The sequence below is a fragment of the Ovis aries genome, chromosome 1, assembly GCF_016772045.2.
Source record: "Ovis aries strain OAR_USU_Benz2616 breed Rambouillet chromosome 1, ARS-UI_Ramb_v3.0, whole genome shotgun sequence".
In the NCBI taxonomy this organism is placed as follows: Eukaryota; Metazoa; Chordata; class Mammalia; order Artiodactyla; family Bovidae; genus Ovis; species Ovis aries.
In genome coordinates, this window is record NC_056054.1 from 215,580,047 (window position 1) to 215,604,292 (window position 24,246).

Below are 24,246 nucleotides of genomic sequence, written 5' to 3' on the forward strand. Positions count from 1 at the left end.
AACTGTTTCAGCTTCCTGTCCTTGGGTGAGTCATTAATCAATTCTTTGTTTTTGAAGAAGAGATAGCAGTACACAGATTTTGACTATAGGGGATCAGAGGGTGGGGGTTGGCATTCCTTATTCTCTCACTTGTGCAAGGGTCAACTACATATATTTGTTTGTGTGGGTATATGTATGTTTGAATATATATCTCCTATTTCTTATTGCTTTTCTTTCTTGGGAGGACTCAGACTAATACATAACTCTTCTCATCAAGTGTTCTGAGGTCAGCCAATCTGTTATTTATTTCATCTGGTATTCAGCTGTTGTTTATGTTTCACCTGGTTCACCTCCAAGCCTCTGATGCACTCATCTCTTAACATTCTGGAAATTTCCACTGTACTTCCCTGATGGCAAAATTCATACCCACTTACCTTTGATGTTACTGAGAATTTCAGAAGATAAAAATGACAAAAAAAAGAACTAAAGCCTTTTATCTTTTAAACTTTTAAACATAAAATTTATTTTTTAAAAGCTCAAGTTCTTTGGTTCAAAGTAGAAAGTGATTTTATATTATAGTTTGCATACTTAGTTCAACACTCTTAATAGATAAAATATATTATATAAATTATCTCAAGTCATATGAAACTCATCTTTAGGTCAGAAAAGGGGACATTAAAAAATTGAAGTGCATAAAAATCAAGATGGATAATTCACCCAATTTCTAAGACCACATTTTGCATTAGATAGTATAATCAACTATGCCACACCTAAGAGGGTTTTCCCACCAGTCTCCCTAACTATATGGAGGAGTCTGTGAAGCAAAGCAGTAGAATAGGATGCTGCTGTGGGCAGGAGCATTGTGACCCACCTGGGGAAAGGTTGTCTGCCTACTTGCCACCAATGAGCTCTGGCTTGGCTTTCTGACCCATTTTGACATTCAGGGGATTTTCTGTGACTGCCTTATCTCTGTGGCCTGTAGGAGTAATTATGCCCCCAAAGAGGAGCAAATTAGTTTCCAGTATATTAATGAGATCAGACCCAAGGACAACTGAGCAAGAATCCTGTTTTTAAAAACTCAAAAAATTCTTCATGAATGAAATGCAAGTAGAATCTGCAAGTCATGGGCTGCATTCCAATATCCCAACCAAGGAAAGTATTACTGTGTGTTATGATATATGCCCCCAAGCTCATTTCATAAATGTATATTAAAAATGTGTATCTGTATATCATTAACTCATTCATTTATTCAATACACACCCATTAAGCATCTTTCATTTTTAACCATTATGCTGGGTACTATAAGAGATTTCAAGATAAATAATAGAAGCATAGGTGGAAGACGATTATCCCAAATAATTGAAATGCAAAACAGCTTTATAAGTATAAGTAAGAGGGAGAACAAACAGTTATCAGGATTCAAAACAGGTTAAAGTTTAAACAGAGTACTACATGAAATAAATTAGAAAATACTTTACAAAGGATGAAGAATATGATTTTAGTGTTGAAGTTGGCAGGAAAAGGGCCCTATGAGTACATGTGTATAAGTGGAAAAGTTCACTGACCAGCACAGTTTGATTGATGAAAACAGCATGGGTGATTGGAATAGGGTGACGGACCCAACTCATATCAATGGAGAAACCAGAGAAGCATATAGAAATTAAAGATTAAACTTAACCAGAAAGAAATTGCCCTGTGCATACCATGGCCAGTGTGACATGGTGGAGCAAGTATTGCCAGGTCTGTGAGTCAGAAAACCTTAGCTCTGCTCTGGTCTCTCCTTGTCTTCTGGGGGCTTGTTTCACCAATTTGGGTCTCAGTGTCGATATGTCTGACATAGGAGTACTGCTCTGCCTACTTCAGAGCCTTTGTGAGGATTAGACAATGCAGACGATTACTAATGTCCTGTGTCGATTGGAAGATCAGTTGGTTAGCACCATGCTATTCATTTTTTGAGAGTTTAGAACACTAATTCATTTTTAATGTAAAACCATCCCTCCTTAAACAATGTGACTCCTCGATGTAGAGCAAAACCAATTTAATCATATATCATAATAATGATGATAAAATTTATTTATTTATAACCCTCTTGATATGGATACTATTATCATCCCTTGTTGTTGTTGCTGTTCAGTCACTCAATCTGACTCTTTGTGACCCCGTGGACTGCAGCAACCAGGCTTCCCTGTCCTTCACTATCTGAGTTTACTCAAACTCAAGTCCACTGGGCTTCCTCAGTTGGCAAAGAATCTGCCTGCCAATACAGGAGGCACAAGAGATGTGGATTTGATCCCTGGGTTGGGAAGATTCCCTGGAAAAGGAAATGGCAACCCACTCCAATATTCTTGCCTGGAAAATTCCATGGACAGAGGAGCCTGGCTGGCTACAGTCCATTGAGTCAGTAATGCCATCCGACCATCTCATCCTCTGTCGCCCCCTTCTCTTCTTGCTCTCTTTCTTTCCCAGCATCAGGGTCTTTTCCAGTGAGTCAGCTCTCTGCATCAAATGGCCAAAGTACTGGAGTTTCAGTTTCAGCATCAGTCCTTCCAATGAATATTGAGGGTTGATTTCCTTTAAGATTGACTGGATTGATCTCTTTGCTCTCCAAGGGACTCTCAAGAGTCTTCTCCAGCACCATAGTTCGAAAGTATCGGTCCTTTAGCGCTCAGCTTTCTTTATAGTCCAACTCTCACATCCATTCATGGCTACTGGAAAAACCATACAGACTCTTGACTATACAGACTCTTGTTGGCAAAGTGATGTATTTGCTTTTTAATATTCTGTCTAGGTTTGTCATAACTTTTCTTCCAAGGAACAAGCATCTTTTAATTTCATGGCCTCTGTCACTGTCTGCAGTGAATTTGGAGCCCAAGAAAATGAAATCTGTCACTGTTTCCACCTTTTCCCCATCTATTTGCCATGAAGTGATGGGACCAGATGCCATGATCTTGGTTGTCTGAATGTTGAGTTTAAGCCAGCTTTTTTACTCTCCTCTTTCACCTTCATCAACAGGCTCTTTAGTTTCTCTTCACTTTCTGCCATTAGGGTGGTGTCCTCTGCATATATGAGGTTGTTGATATTTCTCCCAGCAATCTAAATTCTAGTTTGTGCTTCATCCAGTCTGGCATTTCACCTGATGTACTCTGCATATAAGTTAATTAAGCAGAGTGACAATATATAGTCTTATATTCCTTTCCCAATTTTGAACGAGTCAGTCATTCTATGTCCAGTTCTAACTGTTGCTTCTTGACCTGCATACAGGTTTCTCAGAAGGCAAATCAGGTGGTCTGGTATTCCCATCTCTTTAAGAATTTTCTATAGTTTGTTGTGATCCACACAATCAAAGGCTTTAGTGTAGTCAATGAAGCAGAAGTAGATATTTTCCTGAAACTCTCTTGCTTTTTCTATGTTGGCATTGTTGGCAATTTGATCTCTGGCTCCTCTGCCTTTTCTAAATCCAGCTTGAAAATATGGAAGTTATTGGCTCATGTACTGTTGAAAACGCTCTTGGACAATTTTGAGCATTACTTTGATAGCGTGTGAGATGAGTGCAATTGGGCAGTAGTTTGAACATTCTTTGGCATTGCCTTTCTTTAGCATTGGAACAAAAGCACCTTTTCCAGTCCTGTGGCCACTGATGAGTTTTCCCAATTTGCTGGCATGTTGAGTACAGCACTTTAATAGAACCATCTTTTAGAATTTGAAATAGCTCATCACCTGTACTAACTTTGTTTGTAATAATGTTTCCTAAGGCCACTTGACTTCGCACTCCAGGATGTCTGGCTCTAGCTGAGTGACCACACCATTTCAGTTATCCAGGTCATTAAGACCTTTTTTGTACGGTTCTTCTGCGTATTCTTGCCACCTCTTCTCAATCTCTTCTGCTTCTGTTAGGTCCTTGCTGTTTCTGTCCTTTATTGTGCCCATCTTTGCATGAAATATTTCCTTGGTATCTCCAATTTTCTTGAAGAGATCTCTAGTTTTTCCCATTCTATTATCATCCCTTATTCAGAGGAAACTGAAAATTAAAGGGAGTAAACCACTTGCCTACTAGAAATGGACTATAAAAAGGCATAGTTGAGTTTATAAACTCAACCAATCAGTCATGAGTCCATAGCAGGCCACAGTGCTTTCATGTAAAGCAAGAAAGACATAAGCTTGCATATGATTTTAAAGAAAAATCATATTCCTTTAGTGTCTGTTGTCCAAAAAAGTATTAGCCCAAAGTGACTTAATAGTCAGTTCTCTCCTTTATTTAAAAAAAAAGAACACAAAAGGAACCATCTTTAATGTTAATATTATAACTCACTGAATTGAAATTAAATGAGATACTACTTTAGTTAACATTTTAGCAGATACTTTAAGTTATTTGCATATATTTTTCCAATTATAAATTGAGATGCTCACATAGAAAATTGAGAGAATATTGAAAAGCATGAAGAGGACCATAAAAATAACATACAATGCCAGTATTAACATTTTATTTTTTTTTGGCTGTGTGATACAGCTTGCGAGATTTTAGTACCCTGACCTGGGATTGAGCTTGTACTCTCCCCAGCAAAAACATTGGAAAATCCTAACCATTGGGCAGCCAGGGAATTAATTCCCTAACATTTTGTTAAATGTCATTTCAGGTTTTTAATTTAAGGATAATATTTTTAGGTTTTCTGTCCCTAGTGAAATATAGCTATTTTGTTAATTGAAAATGTTTGCATCTGAAGGCATAGGTTTCTCAGCAACACAATTTTCACTCACTGCTAGCTTTTTCCTTTAATATATATAATTATATGTATATGCAAAATATAACGTGTATAATAACATATATATTACATGCATGCTAAATCGCTTCAGTTGTGTCCTACTCTTTGCGATACTATGGACTGTAACCTGCCAGGTTCCTCTGTCCATGGGATTCTCCAGGCAAGAATACTGGAGTGGGTTGCTGATGTATATCTAACTTACATACAAAGTGTACACATCTTGAGAGTTCAACTCAGTTAATTGTTACATACATCCATGTAACCACCACCATGTCAAAATATAAAACATTCCAGGAGGCTCACTGTGTCACCTCCCTGTCAATACTGCCCCCCAACCCAGGGTAACTATTGTTCTCATCTCTCAAACAACCTTCCAAGCTTGGCTTAAATGACTTGATCAACCAATCAAAATTTTTATAGTTTGTCTCTTATCGATTGTGGGATATTTTATATATATATCCCACAGTGCAAGAATGTAGGTGACAAAATGAAATTGCAATTCTTGCAAAATGTGCAGAATTCTATGACTTGATAAAAGTGATGTTAGAGAACTGTTTCCGTCTCACGTATATTTATGTATCAAAAGACTAGCTAGGGCTTCTCTGGTGACTCAGTGGTAAAGAATCCACCTGCCAACGCAGGAGACATGGGTTTGACCCCCGGTCCAGGAAGATTCCACATGCCACTGAACAACTAAGCCTGTGAGCCACAACTATTGAGCCTGTGCTCTAGAGCCCAGGAGCCCCAGCTACTGAGCCCTTGAGCTGCAATTAATGAAGCCCACATGCTAGAACCCATGCTCCGCAACAAGAGAAGCCGCCTCAATGGGAAGCCCACACCACAGCTAAAGAGTAGCCCCTGCTCAACGCAGCTAGAGAAAAGCCCTTGCAGCAACAAAGACCTAACATGCCAAAAATAAATAAATATGTATTTTTAAAAGGCTAGGTAAAAATGGGGCTTTCCCAGTGGCTCAGATGGTAAAGAATCTGCCTGAAATGCAGGAGACCTGGGTTCAGTCCCTGGATTGGGCAGATCCTCTGAAGAAGGGAATGGCAACCCACTCCAGTATTCTTGCCTGGAGAATCCCGTGGACAGAAGAGCCTGGCAGGCTATAGTCCAGGGGGTCATAAAGAGTCAAACACGACTTTGGCTGTGTGTACTGATAGGTAAAAACTGAAGAATAAAATAAGAGAAAATGGGTAAGGATGATGACACAATAAGTGATTCCAAAAGGTACTGTCTTAAATACCAAAGAGTTTTAAAAATCTCTTTGGAAGATTGATTAAAACCATTGGTTTTAAAAAAATCTTGATTTTTAAATTATTTTGGAATAATGATCCCTTTTGATAGTGTTGCACAGGGTAACATGAACTAAAGGATATTGCATTGTGCCATTCTACAATTTTGTCCAAGAAAATGTGTCCTCTCTCTCTAAGCCACATCAGCCCCCTAACATTCTTTGGACTAACAATTACCACATTGTTGCAAATAATCATATACTCTGTTGACTTTAAGGTAATTATTTTTATTATATACTTTGAAATTTGCTCCTTATTATAAGAGGATTAACTCAGCTTGATCTTTTGCTGCTACCTTTTATCTTTAGATGAGGAGTGTTTCTTGTAACTCTGGTCTCTGTGAAGAAGTTTAGAGGAGATACAATTTATTTACAGTGCTGTAACTGGAATGGACAACTTTAGACTTAGGAAAGTGCAGTATCCTTTTCTCTTTACAGCTGTCTCCAAGGATGAAAAGAGGTGGGGGAAGTTACAAGTTTATTGACCATGTCTAACCTTTCATGCAAAGATGGGCTCAATAAGGACAGAAATGGTATGGACCTAACAGAAGCAGAAGATATTAAGAAGAGGTGGCAAGAATACACAGAAGAACTATACAAAAAAGATCTTCACGACCCAGATAATCATGATGATGTGATCGCTAATCTAGAGCCAGACATCTTGGAATGTGAAGTCAAGTGGGCCTTAGAAAGCATCACTACGAACAAAGCTAGTTGAGGTGATGGCATTCCAGTTGAGCTGTTTCAAATCCTGAAAGATGATGCCGTGAAAGTGCTGCACTCAATATGCCAGCAAATTGGGAAAACTCAGCAGTGGCCACAGGACTGGAAAAGGTCAATTTTCATTCCAATCCCAAAGAAAGGCAATGCAAAAAAATGCTCAAACTGCTGCACAATTGCACTCAACTCACATGCTAGTAAAGTAATGCTCAAAATTCTCCAAGCCAGGCTTCAGCAATACATGAACTGTGAACTCCCTGATGTTCAAGCTGGATTTAGAAAAGGCAGGGGAACCAGAGATCAAATTGCCAACATCCGCTGGATCATGGAAAAAGCAAGCAAGTTCCAGAAAAACATCTATTTCTGCTTTATTGACTATGCCAAAGCTTTTGACTGTGTGGATCACAAGAAACTGGAAAATTCTGAAAGAGATGGGAATACCAGACCACCTAACCTGCCTCTTGAGAAATCTGTATGCAGGTCAGGAGCAACAGTTAGAACTGGACATGGAACAACAGACTGGTTCCAAATAGGAAAAGGAGTACATCAAGGCTGTATGTTGTCACCCTGCTTATTTAACTTCTATGCAGAGTACATCATGAGAAGTGCTGGATTGGAAGAAACACAAGCTAGAATCAAGATTGCTGGGAGAAATATCAATAACCTCAGATATGCAGATGACACCACCCTTATGGCAGAAAGTGAAGAGGAGCTAAAAGCCTCTTGATGAAAGTGAAAGAGGAGAGCGAAAAAGTTGGCCTAAAGGTCAACATTCAGAAAACGAAGATCATGGCATCTGGTCCCATCACTTCATGGGAAATAGATGGGGAAACAGTGGAAACAGTGGCTGACTTTATTTTGGGGGGCTCCAAAATCACTGCAGATGGGGACTGCAGCCATGAAATTAAAAGACGCTTACTCCTTGGAAGAAAAGTTATGACCAACCTAGATAGTATATTCAAAAGCAGACACATTACTTTGCCGACTAAGGTCCCATCTAGTCAAGGCTGTGGTTTTTCTAGTGGTCATGTATGGATGTGAGAGTTGGACTGTGAAGAAGGCTGAGCACCGAAGAATTGATGCTTTTGAACTGTGGTGTTGGAGAAGACTCTTGAGAGTCCCTTGGACTGCAAGGAGATCCAACCAGTCCATTCTGAAGGAGATCAGCCCTGGGATTTCTTTGGAAGGAATAATGCTAAAGCTGAAGCTCCAGTACTTTGGCCACCTCATGCGAAGAGTTGACTCATTGGAAATGACTCTGATGCTGGGAGGGATTGGGGGCAGGAGGAGAAGGGGACGACAGAGGATGAGATGGCTGGATGGCATCACGGACTCGATGGACATGAGTCTGAGTGAACTCTGGGAGTTGGTGATGGACAGGGAGGCCTGGCATGCTGCGATTCATGAGGTCGCAAAGAGTCGGACACAACTGAGCGACTGAACTGAACTGAACCTCTAAGTAACACCTTCACTGAATACATGGCCTTCTATTGTGACATTTTTTTGAAGTCTCCCTCCTAGAAGGGTGCACACTATCTCTGCAAGAGGGAGGTATCAAGGTCACATTTCCACTTCCCCTGCCCCACCCTGAGGCTCAAGAAGGTTCTAGCATTTGAATTCTGTATCAGAAAGAAAACCAGCAAAAGGACATCTCAAAGTTCCTGTCCCACCCAGTGTACTATCCTGGGAAGCCAACAGAGGGCATAGATGCTGTGAAAGTCAACCCCGGAGTTGTTTTATTTCAAATAGCTTTGTCAGTTTTACTTTCTATTTCTTAATCTAAGTTCTCAGTTTCCATTCTTGTCAAGGGAAGGCATACACCAGGATTTATAAACCCTGTTTATCCCTTATTTCTCATAGAACTCTAGGCTCTACAGATCTGTAAGATTTATTCTAATAAGCCTGATCAGTGCACACTTCCTCCCCCTCTCACTATATCTTGTAGTGACACAAAGAAGCATCAGGGTCAAATTTGGTGCCCCCAAATTGCAGGGCGGGGCAAAATCACAAACCAACAGTTTTACACTTCAGCCTGTGAGAGGAAGCAGCAACTTGAAGTAAAAGCAAACTACCAGAAAATTCTAAATACACATTCTGAGCTCACCTACTTCTAAAACTAGTTTTTAAAAGTTATTATTCCTTTTCCCTTCTCTGTCATGTTTATAAGGATTTTCTCTCCATCCAGGGAAAGATTTTTTTTTTTAAGTTGAAAAGAAATGTGCAGTCTCATAAAATCTTGGACTCAGTTCAAAACTTATCTAAGAACTCCACCCTGTCCTTGGCAAAGTCCAGATTAACTTTCCAACAGTAGCCCACCAAGCTCCTCTGTCCATGGACTCCTCCAGGCAAGAACACTGGAGTGTGGGTAGCCATTTCTCTTTCCAGGGGATCTTCCCAACCCAGGGATCAAACCAGGGTCTCCTGCTCTGCAGGTGGATTACCATCTGAGTCACCAGGAAGTGGTTAATCAGGCAAGTAGTGTGTTAGCCACCAAGGGAGCAGTTTCTAGACGACTGTACCAGCTTAGCTGAATTTATGACCCACATGTTCTCTTTACCTGAGGAATAAAGTGTAAAGGGAAAATACTGTTCTCATCTAAAAGAACCATAAAATAGACAACCTATTTCTACAGCTTTCAGGATACATACATGTAAACTATATATATGTATATATATATATATATTCATTTACTATATACATGAATATATACCCTATGTAATATCTATCTATATCTTGATAACTAATTGCTAAAGTAATAATATTTATTTACCTCTGGAGAACTCAAAGTATAATTACTGCTCTTATTTTCCTGCCTGCATTGTCTTTGGTGGAGAAGGCAATGGCACCCCACTCCAGTACTCTTGCCTGGAAAATCACATGGACGAGGGAGCCTGATAGGCTGCAGTCCATGGGGTCGCTAGAGTCGGACACGACTGAGCGACTTCACTTTCACTTCTCACTTTCATGCATTGGAGAAGGAAATGGCAACCCATTCCAGTGTTCTTGCCTGGAGAATCCCAGGGACAGGGGAGCCTGGTGGGCTGCCATCCATGGGGTCACACAGAATCGAACACGACTGAAGTGACTTAGCAGCACTGTCTTTGGGAGGGAGGGAAGGCAGGACAAAGGGAGGGAAGAAGGGAGGAGAAATCAAAACTGAGATTTCTTAAAGGTCACTCAGGGAATTTGGCTGAGTTTGAACAGACAGGAACACCTGCCTGTTAGACTGACACTTGAGGGGAAACTTCCAACACACAGACTCATAAGTTGATTGCCTTAGGTGACTTAGTGTGGATTTGTCTGGGTTGAATTCTAGAATTTTCATAATTTTAAGGAGAAACAATGGATTATTTCTTGGTCTCTGCTGTGTTTATAACAAAATCAGCATGACAATCACGTCCTCAGGGACGTGGGGAGAAAGTTTTCTCGGGACTGAAACTCTGCTTCGGTGCACATCAGCATACGCACATTTTATAGCTCAGAACTGTGTTCCCATGGTGCCTAGATTTGGTGGACAGAAAAGGGAACCAAACAACCTATCTCTGGCCTCTGGACCCCTGCCCATCTTTCTACCAGGCGTCTTTACCTAGGAAAGGCAAAAGTTTTAAGAAAAGTTATTCGGTAGAGATTCCAGTGCTAAAGAAAAATCCACTGGGATATTTTGGACTGAAGCTTACTTTCCTTTCATACTATTGTGTGGCAAGAAGTTCATGAGTGAGACTGAGAAGCCTTACCAAAGGTGAATGAGAGAGAGGCAGCTGGACCTAGGAAAGGAATTGATTGACTAATTCTTCCCTCATTCTACCCTAGCAAGTGCAAAACAAAAGAAACAAACAAAACCAAATCCTTTTAACTGAATGCTTTGCCTGTCAAGATTTAGCTCATCCTGGGGCTTCCATGGTGGTCTAGTGGTTAAGAATCTGCCTGCCAATGCAGGGGCCATGGGTTTGTTCCCGGGTCAGGGACGCTCCCACATGCTGCAGAGCATCTAAGCCTGTGTGTCACAACTACTGAGCCTGGGTGCTGCAGCTACTGTAGCCCACATGCCTAGAGCCCGTGCTCCTCAACAAGAGAAGCCATCATGATGAGACACCTGCACACCACAGCTAGAGCGTAGCCCCTGCTCACTGCAACTAGGGGAAAGCCCAAGCACCGTCAAAGACTCAGCACAGTCCATAAAGAAATAAAATTGTTTTAAAAAAGAAAGAAAAGATGAAAAGACTTAAAAGAGATTTACTGTATCCTGCTTCATGAAAGAAAAAAAAGTCATAATAATAAGGAATTGACTCTGCATAGAAGCTGATGTTCTTAAACCCCCAGGGTCTTTCCAAAGAATTATCATTATTTCAAAGAAAAAAATGCATTGGAGAGAATAAATATCCATGCTTATATATTTAACTTGTAAAGATGAGGAATGTTTTCTTTAGAAAATGGCCCTACTGATTCTTTATAATGTTTTCATCTTATAGTAAACGCATTAAAGAGATATATCTCTTATGCTCAGACCTAAATCCTTTTCCCATATTTTCTCTTTTCTCTCTTCTTCCTTTTTCTGCTCTCCTTTTCTGATCTCTAGTCTCTCTAATTTTCTTTGGTTTTTGAAGATAGAATCAGGAAAAGAAGAGAAGGAAAAAAATTAGGTGTGTATTTACCACACTGCAAGACTTTACAAATGTATTTTTACCAGAGTAAACAAATAAGGAAAGAGATGAACCTAAGTGTACCCAGGTTAATTTGCCTTAAATATTCTCAGTTTAGTCTGAGAAGGATCAGTGTACTATAGATCCATATCCCAGAAGTAAATAAATGCCTGTAGCACTATCTCATGAATTCACTCACACTTCTTTTGAGTTTAAATAAAATAAGGTGCTTTCATGAGATGGCTTTTCCTTGCGTGTGTCTGGGTGTTTGGGTGGAGGAGTGACTGTAGGGATTTGTTTGAATGTGTACTTGTTTTTCCAGTTTTTGAGCTGATTTCCTAGAATTGTTTAGCTTTTCACTTTTGCTGTCTCTTACCTCAAATGACCTAAAGAGGCCTTTGGTTACTTGGGAAATAAACTTGCAGTTTCTCTTCTGGTAGCCTTTGTTGATCTTTATCTGTTCACTTCCACAGATCTTGATGACTTATGGTTCTGGAGTCAAAAGCTAAATCTGAGGGGTTCTGTCATATAGCAACAGGTTCTAGAGCTCCATCCTTTCTGTAAGTTTTCAGCATTAAACTTGGCAGTGGAAAACTATAGCCTGGTTTGGGGAAGACTGGTTCATCTCTTCCCCTTACACCATGTTCTGCATCATGGAATGGTTTCTACAGTGGGGTAATTGTCATCTCTGTCAATAAAAAGAGCCCCAAAAGTTGTGTTAGTAGCTGAGGAATCAGGCTCCTCCAGGTCTCAAACTTATATCCAACCCCTTTCCCCTTTCTTTGCTTCCTCTGACTTTAGTTTAATACAAAGAATCCAGCTTTTTAAATCTGCAAAGCTCAAGTCTGTCATTCAACCATATTGGATTTATAGTCATAGGAAAACGTTTCTTAGATAAGCTGTATTTCCTCCTTCTCTGCCTTTTAGACAGGCCACACTTGGTAGAAGCTTCTCACTCATATGATTTTACTTAAGTTTCCAGGTCATAGTCAACATACCCTAACATCCTGATGTCCCATCAAGCCACCTCCCCCCAAAATCAAAGCTTAGTACCAGGTTGTATACTATGACTTTATTTAAAAAAAAAAAATGGAGAAAATATTTGCAAAGGTGTATCTGGTAAAAGACTGTTACCCAAATTTTGCAAAGAATTCTTAAAACCAACATATGAAAACAAACAACCTGTTTGGGAAATGGGCAAAAGATCTGAACAGAAAACTCACCAAAGATACACAGATAGCAAATAAGCATATGAAAAGATGTTTAACAGCACGTCATTAGCAAATTGAAAATTTTAAATAACAAAGAGATATCACCACACACTACGACCAAAACCCAAAATACTGAAAGCACCACCTATTGAGGAGGATGTATAGCAAGAGGAACTCTCATTCATTGCTAGAGGGAATGCAAAATGCTACAGCCTCTTTGAAAGTCAGCTTGGTAATTCCTTACAAAGCTAAGCATACTCTTACTATGTGATATAGCAGTCCCACTTCTTATTTATTTACCCAAGTGAATTGAAAATGTATGTCCACAAAAATCCTTTACATGATTGTTCATAGCAACTTTATTCATAATTGCCAAAAGTTGAAAGCTACCAAGATGTCCTTCAGTAGGTGAATGAATAAATAAACTGGTACATTCAGACAATGGAATATTATTCAGCTCTAAAAGGAATGAACTATCAAACCATGAAAAGACATAGAGGAAACTTAAATGCATAATACCAAGTGAAAGAAGCCAATCTGAAAAGGCTACATAATGTATGATTCCAAATATCATGACTTTCTGGAAGAACAAGAGCTCTGGAGACAGTAAAAAGTCCATTCAGTGGTTGCCAGAGGTTGGAGAGGAGGGAGGGGTGAAGAGGAAGAGCACAGAGAATTTTTAGGGCTGTGAAAGTACTTTGGGGCTATAACGGTGGGCACACACCATTACATATTTGTCAAAACCCATATGATGTCCAACATCAAGAGTTACGTATACCCTAATGTAAACTATGGACTTTGGGTGATAAGGATGTGTCAGTGTAGGTTAATCAGTTGTAGCAAGTATACTACTTTGGTGTGGGATATTGATAGTGGTGGAATTTGTGCATGTATGGGAGTAGGGAGTATATGGGAACTCCTTCCACTTTCTTTCTTTTTTTTTTTTTTTTTGGTCTTGCCATGTGGCATATGGATCTTAGTTCCCCAATCAGGGTTCAAACCTGTGTCTGCTACATTGGAAGTGCAGAGTTTTAACCATTGGACCACCAGGGAAATCCCTCACTCCATTTTTTGCTAGATTTTGTATGGAGTCTATAAATGCTTAAAAAAATAAAGTATGTTTTTTAAAAAGGTGACCATTTAGCCAGATGCTTTGCTTTCACCTATCGAGAATTGTGCTAAGTCACTTCAGTCCTGTCTGACTCTTTGCGACCCTATGGACTATAGCCCGTTAGGCTCATCTGTCCCTGGGATTCTCCAGGCAAGAATACTGGGTTGCTGAGCCCTTCTCCAAGGGATCTTCCAGACCCAGGGACTAAAACCTGGGTCTCTTAGGTCTCCTGCATTGGCAGGTGGGTTCCTTACCGCTAGCACCACCTGGGCCACCTGATATCAAGAATTGTCTCTTCTCAATACTTTTGTGAATATGAAACCCAGTCAAAATATCAATCTTGTATAACCCAGGAGAGTTTGAATTAATGAGGTATGTAGACCCATAAGTGAAAATTTTTGCCCCACTCGAGAAGAAATAGTTTCATTTTAGCAAAAGTAAAATTAATTATATGACTGACTCATCAACAGTTAAGTTCCTTATTAACCAACATTACATAACTGACTTTTTTTTTTTTTTTTACTTATTTGTAACAGTTTGATTCCCAAGATGAAGGAAGCTTCCTTTCTAAGTTTAATTTGAATTCTGTCTCAGGAACAAACATAAGCTGTTTCTTTTTGTATTCTCTTTTAAGGTACTGCTTTTGTTCCTCTGTTGTTTCCCTATGAGAAGTGACCCAAAGAGGAACAAGGCTGTTACATGTTTGTATTTCCATACTTGAGTGAATTCTTAAAAATTCCTTCATGCGAGTAGACTATGTGATTATAATGTAATTTTCATGTATTTGCAATAATAAGCATGTATAAGGATTCATCTACCATAAAAATACAAAGTAAGCTTTCATTGCTCTATATGAACGATTATTCTACATGATGACCAATATACCAAACCTAAATTGTCTATATCCTTCTTATTGTTTCTTTTTATTCATTTAGTCAGGAAAGACCTCACTAAACTCGTACCCACAAATAGGGGAAAGCGAAACTGAGGATACACCTAAACAATGGTCAAAACAGAAACAGGAAAGCAGTCAAAATTTAAAATAAGCACATATAAACTAACAAAAGAAAGGAAACAGGTTCTTTACTACGTGGAGTATCGCTTCTGTATACACACACACACAAACATTTTTTAAGAGGCTAGATAATTTCCCCCAGTTCAAGCCAGCTTATCAGTGGTATTTTGTTTTATTCCAAAAAATATCACTTCATCACGCAACCTCAGGAGGAACATCTCACAGGCAAAACTAATCTAACTTATTTTAAACTCTTTGGAATAACTTTTGTGCATTCTAATATTTTTTGCTGCATTAGAAGTTGGCTTCTCTAGTATAATAGATACGGCAGGCAGAAAAACCACTGTTTGGCTAACCTGCTTCTTGAACAGATGAAGACTGAGAGGTCTTGCTCAATAGTAAGAGAGGCAGACACCTGAGAGCCTTAAGGATCACGCAAAGAATGGGGGAAGGGACTTCCCTGGAGGTCCACATTCCCAATGCAGGCTGCCCAGCTTTGATTCTGGTCAGGAAAGTGGATCCCACATGCCACAGCTAAAGGACCCATGGGCTACAACTAAGACATGGTGCAGTCAAGTAAATATTTTTTAATTAAGAAAAGAATATTCCATTAAAAAAAATGGGGAAGCAGCTCAGAAAACTGTAAAGGCCTTGTAAATACCATTATCTACGCATAATTTGCTCTTGCCCAAGCACCCTCTAAACAACAAGTAGTGAAATTCCATATTTCCAGTGGGTTGGGTAGAGGGGACTATCTTTGCGGCCTCTGTCTTTAAGAGGAGAGTAAAAAGCAACTACCACCTGCAGTGTTATAGTGGAGCCAGGGCCACAGGGACAGGCCATGGTAACAAGGAGTAGCCAGTGAACCAGGAAACAAAGAGGGACTATTTAAAACCGAGATGTGGCCTTATTGACACTAACAGGAGCCATGTGGACACCATGCTTTGCTGTTGTGATAATAACAATAATAGTAATATTAGTAATACTCTATCATAAGTGCTTTAGATATAGTCTTATGCTCAAAACAACACTGCAAGGTTAGTACCAGCATTTTGCCATAAGGTACAATGAAATTCAGAAATGCAAATCCACCCAGCAGGGCTGGAGCTGGACTCCTCTCAGGTCCTAGGCTACTTGATTTCTCCAAGTCCCTGCTTGTTACACAGTCATACCAAGCGGAACACATGTGTTATGTGTACCGTTTCACTTAGCATGTACTAGAACACTCAATACATTTTAGCGCCCTTCTTCCTGCCTGCGAATTGCCTGCTGGAAAGATAGTTCTTGGGTCTGATTGTCAGCTGTCTTTATTAGCATCCTTTTGCTGCCACACATTTCATGTCTTTAAACAGCACAAATTTATTATCTCGCATTTCTGGAGGTCAGAAGTTCAAAGTCAATCTCACTGACCTAAAATCAAGATGGTGGCAGGACCAGTTCTTCCTTGAGACTGTAGGAGGGAATGTGTAGCTTTTTCTAGCAGCCAGAGTCTATCTGCCTTTTTTGACTTGTGGCCTCTCATCACATCTCTTTTCCTCCCTCTGTCTGTCATCACATCTTCACAACTCTCACCCTTTTTTGCCTCTCTTGTTAAACCCTGTGATTGCATTGGCCCACCTGGATAATCCACAGGCATTTCCTTAACTCAAGATCCTTAATTTAATACCATTGCAAAGTCACTCTTACCATTTAAAGTAAGATACTCACAGTTTCTGAGGATTAGGGTGTGAACATCTTTGAGGGGCCATTATTCAGGTTATCATAGCACCTGGGTGACCACTGGGTGCTCAGGCTTTGCTGCAGGTTAGTGTATAACATGAGTGGGGCCAAGGCTAAAGGGCAGTCATGTCACCCAGAGAAGAAACCAGTGCGTGATTTGAAGTCACTGAGAACAGACAACGCACACACCAAGCTCAAGTGACACAGCATTTATTCATAGCAAGAGGAGAGAAAACATGCATAAGATCCACCTCCTAGCAATGTGGCAGGCCCCAGGGCCAGCTGATCCACTTAGCAACCAACTCAGGGAGCGTGGCTACACGCCCTCTATTTTGTGCTGCAGTAGAAGGACCCAGACTCTAACCCCACACAGGTGGGCTCTGACTTACAGAAAGCTGAGAGTGTGCTGAGGGCACCGACACAGGCACTTAAGAAAAACAAAGGAGCACATGGAGGGTCTGAAACAGGGAGCTCTATTCCCATGCAAGATGATAAACGCAGCACAGGTGTATGGGCTCTTAGGAGAGCCCATCCGTACGTGGCTGAAAGACCACATGCTCGAGGTTGCCTTTCCCAGTGCATTTTTGATCCCCTTCACCAGGAGCTGGTTTGGGAGCTGCAACTAGGAAGGACAGGAAGAGGGAAATTGCCAAGATGGTGGAGTAGGAAGACTCTGAGCTCACCTCCCATGGGCACACCAGAATTACAACTATTTACAGAGCAACTGTGGATGAGAACAACCTGAAGACTAACAGAAAAGATCTACAACTGAAGATATAAAAGAGGATCCACAATAAGAGGCCAGGAGCAGCAAAGGCATGGTGTAGTTAAGACCCACACTTCCAGGTAAGCAACCCACAAACAGGAAGATAATCACAATTGGAAGGATTCTCATGAAGGACTGAAGGGTCCAAGCCCCACATTGTGTTCCTTAGCCCCATCCTGCGTGGAGAAGATGAACCCCCTAGAATTCCTGGCTTTGAAGGCCAGCAGGGCTAACTTTCAGGAAGGCCAGAGTGCTACAGAAAACAGACTCTGCTCTAAAAGGGAGCTTGCACACTCCAAGATCCAGGGCAGAAGCAGTCCTTTAAAGGGAGCCTGGGCTAGACCCACCCACTGATCTTGGAGAGGTGCTGGAAGCAACCAAAACTCCTGGCAACATAGATGTTGGCAGCAACCTTTTGCGGAGTTCTTTCTACCGTGAGGACAAAGGTGCTGACTGGCACAATTTTAGAGTCCTTCCTCTAAATTTTTTAGCAGCTGGGACCCAGCCCCCCCACCAGCCCATCTGCCCCAGTCCTGGGAACCCCCGAGGCAAGCAGCCAGCAGGCTGCAGTTGCCCTAGGCCGCTGTCAGTCCCCTAGTTATGTCAGGACTCTGCCTTGCCCACCACCAGGCCAACACTAGCCCCATATCAGCCTCACAGGCAGACAATAGCCCCAGGACACAGCTGGGGTCCTGTCTACCTGGGGGTGCCAGTCATAGAGCACACATTTTGGATTTATTTATTATACAATTTTCCCACAGATAGAAGTGTCTTGAGAAAAGGTTTCTTGCACAATGAAAGTGCTGGCAAGCACTGGCCCTGTTCTGCCCTGAGAAGGAACAAAAGCTCCTGGGGGTGGAGGGAGGAAAAAGAAGCCTTATCACACAGAAAGTTAGTTCCCATAAAGAGTCCCTTAACAAGCAGCTCAAGGAACTTGGCTTCAGTTCAGTTTAGTCGCTCAGTTGTGACCCCATGGATCGCAGCACCCCAGGCCTCCCTGTCCATCACTAACTCCCTGTTTACCCAAACTCATGTCCTTTGAGTCAGTGATGCCATCCAACCATTTCATCCTCTGTCGTCCCCTTCTCCTCCTGCCCTCAATCTTTCCCAGCATCAGGATCTTTTCAAATGAGTTAGCTCTTTGCAGCAGGTGGCCAAAGTATTGGAGTTTCAGCTTCAACATCAGTCCTTCCAATGAACACCCAGGACTGATCTCCTTTAGGATGGACTAGTTGGATCTCCTGGCAGTCCAAGGGACTCTCAAGAGTCTTCTCTAAAACCACAATTCAAAAGCATCAATTCTTCAGCCCTCCGCTTTCTTCACAGTCCAACTCTTGCATCCATACATGACCACTGGAAAAACAATAGCTTTGACTAGATGGACCTTTGTTGACAAAGTGATGTCTCTGCTTTTCAATATGCTATCTAGGTTGGTCATAACTTTCCTTCCAAGGAGTAAGCGTCTTTTAATTTCATGGCTGCAGTCACCATCTGCAGTGATTTTGGACCCCCAAAATTAAAGTCAGCCACTGTTTCCACTGTTTCCCCATCTTTTTGCCATGAAGTGATGGGACCGGATGCCATTATCTTCGTTTCCTGAATGTTGAGCCAACTTTTTCACTCTCCTCTTTCACTTTCATCAAGAGGCTCTTTAGTTCTTCTTCACTTTCTGCCATAAGGGTGGTGTCATCTGCATATCTGAGGTTATAGATATTTCTCCCGGCAATCTTGATTGCAGCCTGTGCTTCTTCCAGCCCAGCATTTCTCATGATGTACTCTGCATATAAGTTAAATAAGTAGGGTGACAATATACAGCCTTGGCATACTCCTTTTCCTATTTGGAACCAGTCTGTTGTTCCATGTCCAGTTTTAACTGTTGCTTCCTGACCTGCATACAGACTTCTCAAGAGGCAGGTCAGGTGGTCTGGTATTTCCATCTCTTTCAGATAATTTTCCACAGTTTATTATGATCCACCCAGTCAAAAGCTTTGGCATAGTCAATAAAGCAGAAATAGATGTTTTTCTGGAACTCTCTTCCTTTTGTGATGATCCAGCGGATGTTAGCAATTTGATCTCTGGCTCCTCTGCCTTTTCTAAAACCAGCTTGAATGTTAAAATAACAGTTACCATTTGAAGATACCAAGTAGGCTAGCAAGTCACTCCCTTATTCTGAAATTTTGGCTTGATGGTTTAATTTTCACATTTAAAATTTGTTTCAGTCTTGGGAGACTTGGAGCAATCCCTATCAAGATCTAGCTGAAGAAATTGCCGGATGAGAAACAGTGGCAAGGTAAAGTCTTGTTTCTGTTTTCCGCTACCTTCCCACTCTCCAGGGCTGCCTTCAGTTCAGTTCAGTTGCTCAGTCATGTCTGACTCTTTGCAGTCCCATGGACTGCAGCATGCCAGGCTTTCCTATCCATCACCAACCCCTGGAGCTTGCTCAAACTCAAGTGTCCGTTGAGCGGGTGATGCCATCCAACCGTCTCACCCTCTGGGCTGCCTTAACTGGGCTCTAATCGTGCACCAGGGCTTCCCTGGTGGCATAGCAGTAAAGAGTCTGCCTGCAATGCAGGAGACGCGGGTTTGATCCCTGGGTCGGAAAGATCCCCTGGAAAAGGAAATGGCAACTCGCTCCAATAGTCTTGCCTGGAGAATTCCATGGACAGAGGAGCCTGGTGGGCTATATAGTCCATGGGGTTGCAAACAGTCAGACACGACTGAGTGATTAAACAACAGCAACAATCCTGCACCACATTCATGTCAAAAAGCTTTGTCCTCTAAAGGAGGGGGAAAAATGGCTTCTCCCTTTTCCCACACCCAGATAACCTCTGTGTTACTCCACCTCATGTATATTCTGTGAAATCTGTAAAAAGAATGGTTTCTGGCTTGCATCACTGAAGCCAAACTACTTACTATGGACATACCCAGTGCACAAATTACACGGGGAACTATACTCAATATCTTGTAATAATCTGTAATGGAAAAAAAGCTGAAAATGAATATATGTGTCACTTTGCTGTACACTTGAAACCAGCACAGCATTATAAGTCAACTATACTGCAATAAAGATTGTAAAAGGGAGTCCTACCTGTGCTTATCCATGCTGGATGATAATGGTCACCAAATGTGAAATATTTTAAAATTTGGAATAGATAAACAGAAGTCTCAGAAATCTTCAACAGATCTTGAAACATCTAAGGAAAATCATGGAAAATGCTTTTCTTGCCTAGATGGATTGATGGGGTGTGTGTGTATGTAGTTGGGGGAGATGAAGCTTACTACCCAAGACCTCACTGAGAAACTCAAGGAAAAAGTCTAAGTGGACAACTCAAGTACCTTTAAAATTCTGGAAAATGGCCCCCAAGACTATCCTCTGGTCTCCACCCTACCCTACACTTGACTAGAGCATAAATCAGGGCAGTTAGGCTTCTCTCCTTCTCTGCTCCCCAAATCCCCTATATCCTCCCTGTTCTGAACCCTTAGGAGCCTCTAGTTAACTATCCCCTGAGACTCCAAGATCCCGTACATCAGGTTGCCTCATAATAAGTTTGAGCCTTCAAGGCATTATCTCTAAAGTCTCAAAACATTTTGGAAGAACCACTCTGGAAATAATGGACTCAATACCTGGAAGATTTGATCTTCATAGCTGGAAACTAGAAATAGCCAACATGAAGCAGCTTCATCCTCAGGCTAAGCCTAGGATAGAGGATAGAGCAACTGCTTTATCAAATAATTTGAGTCTAACAAGTTGCAATGATTCTGAGACTTAAGTAAGTGTAACTCGGAGCAACTTGGCCTTTACATGTGAAGTAATTTTTGTTTTTACAGATTTAATTCCACAGGAACTTAAATATAATAACATATTAATACTTTATAGAATATTAAAGGCAGAATTGGTTTGCCCTGCTGGGACTTATGCATTTGAATCTTAAACATATCATCATTTGGTTACTGGTGATGGTGGCTTGAATGAAATTTATACACAGAACTTTACAGATTCAGTAGCTGACTTTTCCCCTCCTGTCTCTTAAGGGACTTTTGTTCTTCTCTGAAATAAAGCTAAAATTCTTCTAAAACCTGAGAATGTCACCAAAGGAATATGAACAACCTCAAATTGAAAAGGAACAAAAAATCACACATTAGGTAAGTGTTTTATAACATGTTAAGAAATGAGTGATTGTGAATGATTGTAGGCCAAAACAAGCTGGCAATGTATTCATAGTGAGATGTATAATAACAAGTGAAAGAAAATTGTGAACTTCATCCTATCATCTCTTTTAAATATATATATATATTATTTATTCTCAGCTATGCTGGGTTTTTGTTGCTGCACTCAGGCTTTCTCTAGTTGTGAAGAGCTGGGCTACTCTTTGCTGTGGTTCATGGGCTTCTCAGCACGGTTTTTCCTCTTGTTGCAGAGCATGGGATCTAGGGCACTTGGGCTTCAGTAGTTGTGGCACACAAGCTTAGTTGCCCTGTGGGGTATGGGACATGTGGAATTATCCTGGATCATAGGCTGGACCTGTGTCCCCTGCACTGGCAGGCGGATTCTTAACCACGTACAACCAGGCAAGTCCCTATCATCTTACCGTTTGTATTAATGGTATTATTGTTTCAGAATCACTTTCTTTTTATAGTTAGGTAAAAACTATTAGCAATAATATTTATTTTGTTAAAAATCAAGATTTTGTTTCAGCATAAAAGAAATGGAAATAATTATAGAAAATAATTTAAGAAATAACACAATAGTGTTAGAACTGAATTTGAAAGATCAGTATAAACACATGCCTTAAAAGGAAGCAAAATGTATCTTTTCTAGGATAATCCACTAAAATTGTTTTCTAAAACTGGCATCCAAGATGGACTGCACTAGTATGTACATTTAGTATACACGTTATAGTTTATAATGCCATCTTTCCACCAAAACAAACCAGGGCATCTTGGAAAAATAACCAATTCCATGCCTGGGCCTAGAAAGGTGTAAGAGGCAGAAGACAGGGAAACTTCCCAAGATAAACCTGCATAGGTGCTTTAAATTTTTTTTGGTTTTTTTTTTTTTTCATTTTGACAGAATTTCTGTCTTACAGAGAAGTTGCAAGATTATTACAAAGAATTCCTGAATGCTCTTCATCCCAATTTCCCAAATGTTAATATTTTAGTGCATTTGCTTCACATTTCTCTCTCAATATCCATTCTGAAATATTTGAAAATAAATTTGAGGCATGATACCTATTACCACTAAATACCTTTGTACATTCTTTTGTATAATCACACAATAATGAAAACCAGGAAATTAACACTGATACAATTTTGTTATCTAATATACAGATCTTATTCTGATGTGGCAAGTTATTCTGATAATGTCTTTTATAACAAATGAAAATCTTGGATCATGCATTGCATACAATTAATATGTCATTTATGTCTCCATTAATCTGAAACGGTTCCTCAGATCTCCTGTGTTTTAGGACATAAACATTTCTGATGTGTGCAGGCCAGTTATTTTGTGGAATGTCCCTCAGCATGGGTTTGTCTGACTGCCTAACCATGGATTACTTGTCTTTGTGAGGAATGTCACTCAAGTGTTGCTGTCTTCTCTGTGCCTCATACCAGGAAGTCCATGATGTTGCTTTATCCCTTTACTGATGATGTTGACTTTGGCCAGTTGTTTAAAGTGGTGTGGTAAAAGTTATTTTCTGTATGTTTCTTCTTTATATTTCAGTTTGCTTTGTTGGCGGTTATAAAGGAGACAACTAAGTCATATTTTTTAGTAACTAAAAGTAAAAAAAAATCAGAAAATTTTCTAGCAGAAATTATATTTGAGAAATTAGTATATAAACTGGGAAAGCACTTAAATAAATGTAAAGGATTAAAAAATCTAAAAAATTTTTTAAAGAAACTAAAAGAAAACAAAAATAAATAAAGGTAAAGGATTGTTATTAGTTTAGATAATTACTCTTTTAACATTTCCCAAGAAAAAGTTATTTAATGTGTGAAAGAGTAAACCACTCAGCTTTTTCACCTGGATTTTGTCAAGTAAAACAATCATGTGAAAGTAGCATCAGTCCAAAGTCAAATGCCCTAGAACTCCTGATGAAGGATAATTTCTATTTTTCTCAAAGTCTTCTGTTTCATGACTCATTCACTTATACCTTGGACAAATTCCCTAGAGTCTCTGAGTTTTAATTTCTTTTTCTATAAAACAGAGAAAGAGGAGGGGGAGAGAGAGAAAAAAAAGAGGGGGAGGGAGAGAGAGAAAAAGGGAGAGGCCCTCAGGTTCCAGAATAGTTGGGAAGAACAAATAAAAAGTACAAGGCACTGAGTGTGATGCATAATATTTGAGTTGTCACTGTGAAAAAGAAAACAAGTTATTGTGGAAGTGGTTCCTATTCTTAGGTTCTGTGGGTCCCTATAAGATAGGTAGGATAAGCATTTGTTACTATCTCCATTTTAGAAGTGATAACTGTCTCCAAGATGACCTAAATCAAACTAGACGTGGGGCTCATGCCTGCTTTGGGGTTACTGTTTTATTGTTGTTTCTTTTACATTATGGCCATGAACTTTTGTGTTTAAGGAATTCATTTCACATTTGATACATATATGGTTTTGTTTATGTTTTTTCATAGATTTCACTCAGATTAAAGTGTGATCATCCAGGGGATTCTCTGGTGGTCCAGTGGTTAGAACTCGATGCTTTTATGGTCATCACCCAGTTTCAATTTCTGGTTAGGGAACTAAGATCTGCAAGCCATGAGGGATGGGCAAAGAAAAAGAGAAGTGATCTTGCAAAAGATAATAATAGCCTCTACTTCTCTATTTAATATAAATTAAATTTTGTTCACTTATCTGCTTTATTGACTAAGCCAAAGCCATTGACTGTGTGGATCCCAATAAACTGTGGAAAATTCTGAAAGAGATGGGAATACCAGACCACCTGACCAGCCTCTTGAGAAGTCTGTATGCAGGTCAGGAAGCAACAGTTAGAACTGGACATGGAACAACAGACTGGTTCCAAATAGGAAAAGGAG

At 40.2% G+C, this 24,246-nt stretch overlaps 1 long non-coding RNA gene across 1 annotated transcript; it reads left to right on the plus strand.

Moving 5' to 3' along the window:
- The first annotated feature begins 17,030 nt into the window (after window positions 1-17,030).
- Window positions 17,031-21,782, plus strand: LOC121818533 (uncharacterized). The gene is made up of 4 exons (XR_006058502.2): window positions 17,031-17,298; window positions 19,438-19,508; window positions 21,251-21,361; window positions 21,637-21,782. It is a non-coding gene; the product is annotated as an uncharacterized LOC121818533 (long non-coding RNA).
- Window positions 21,783-24,246: the final 2,464 nt, after the last annotated feature.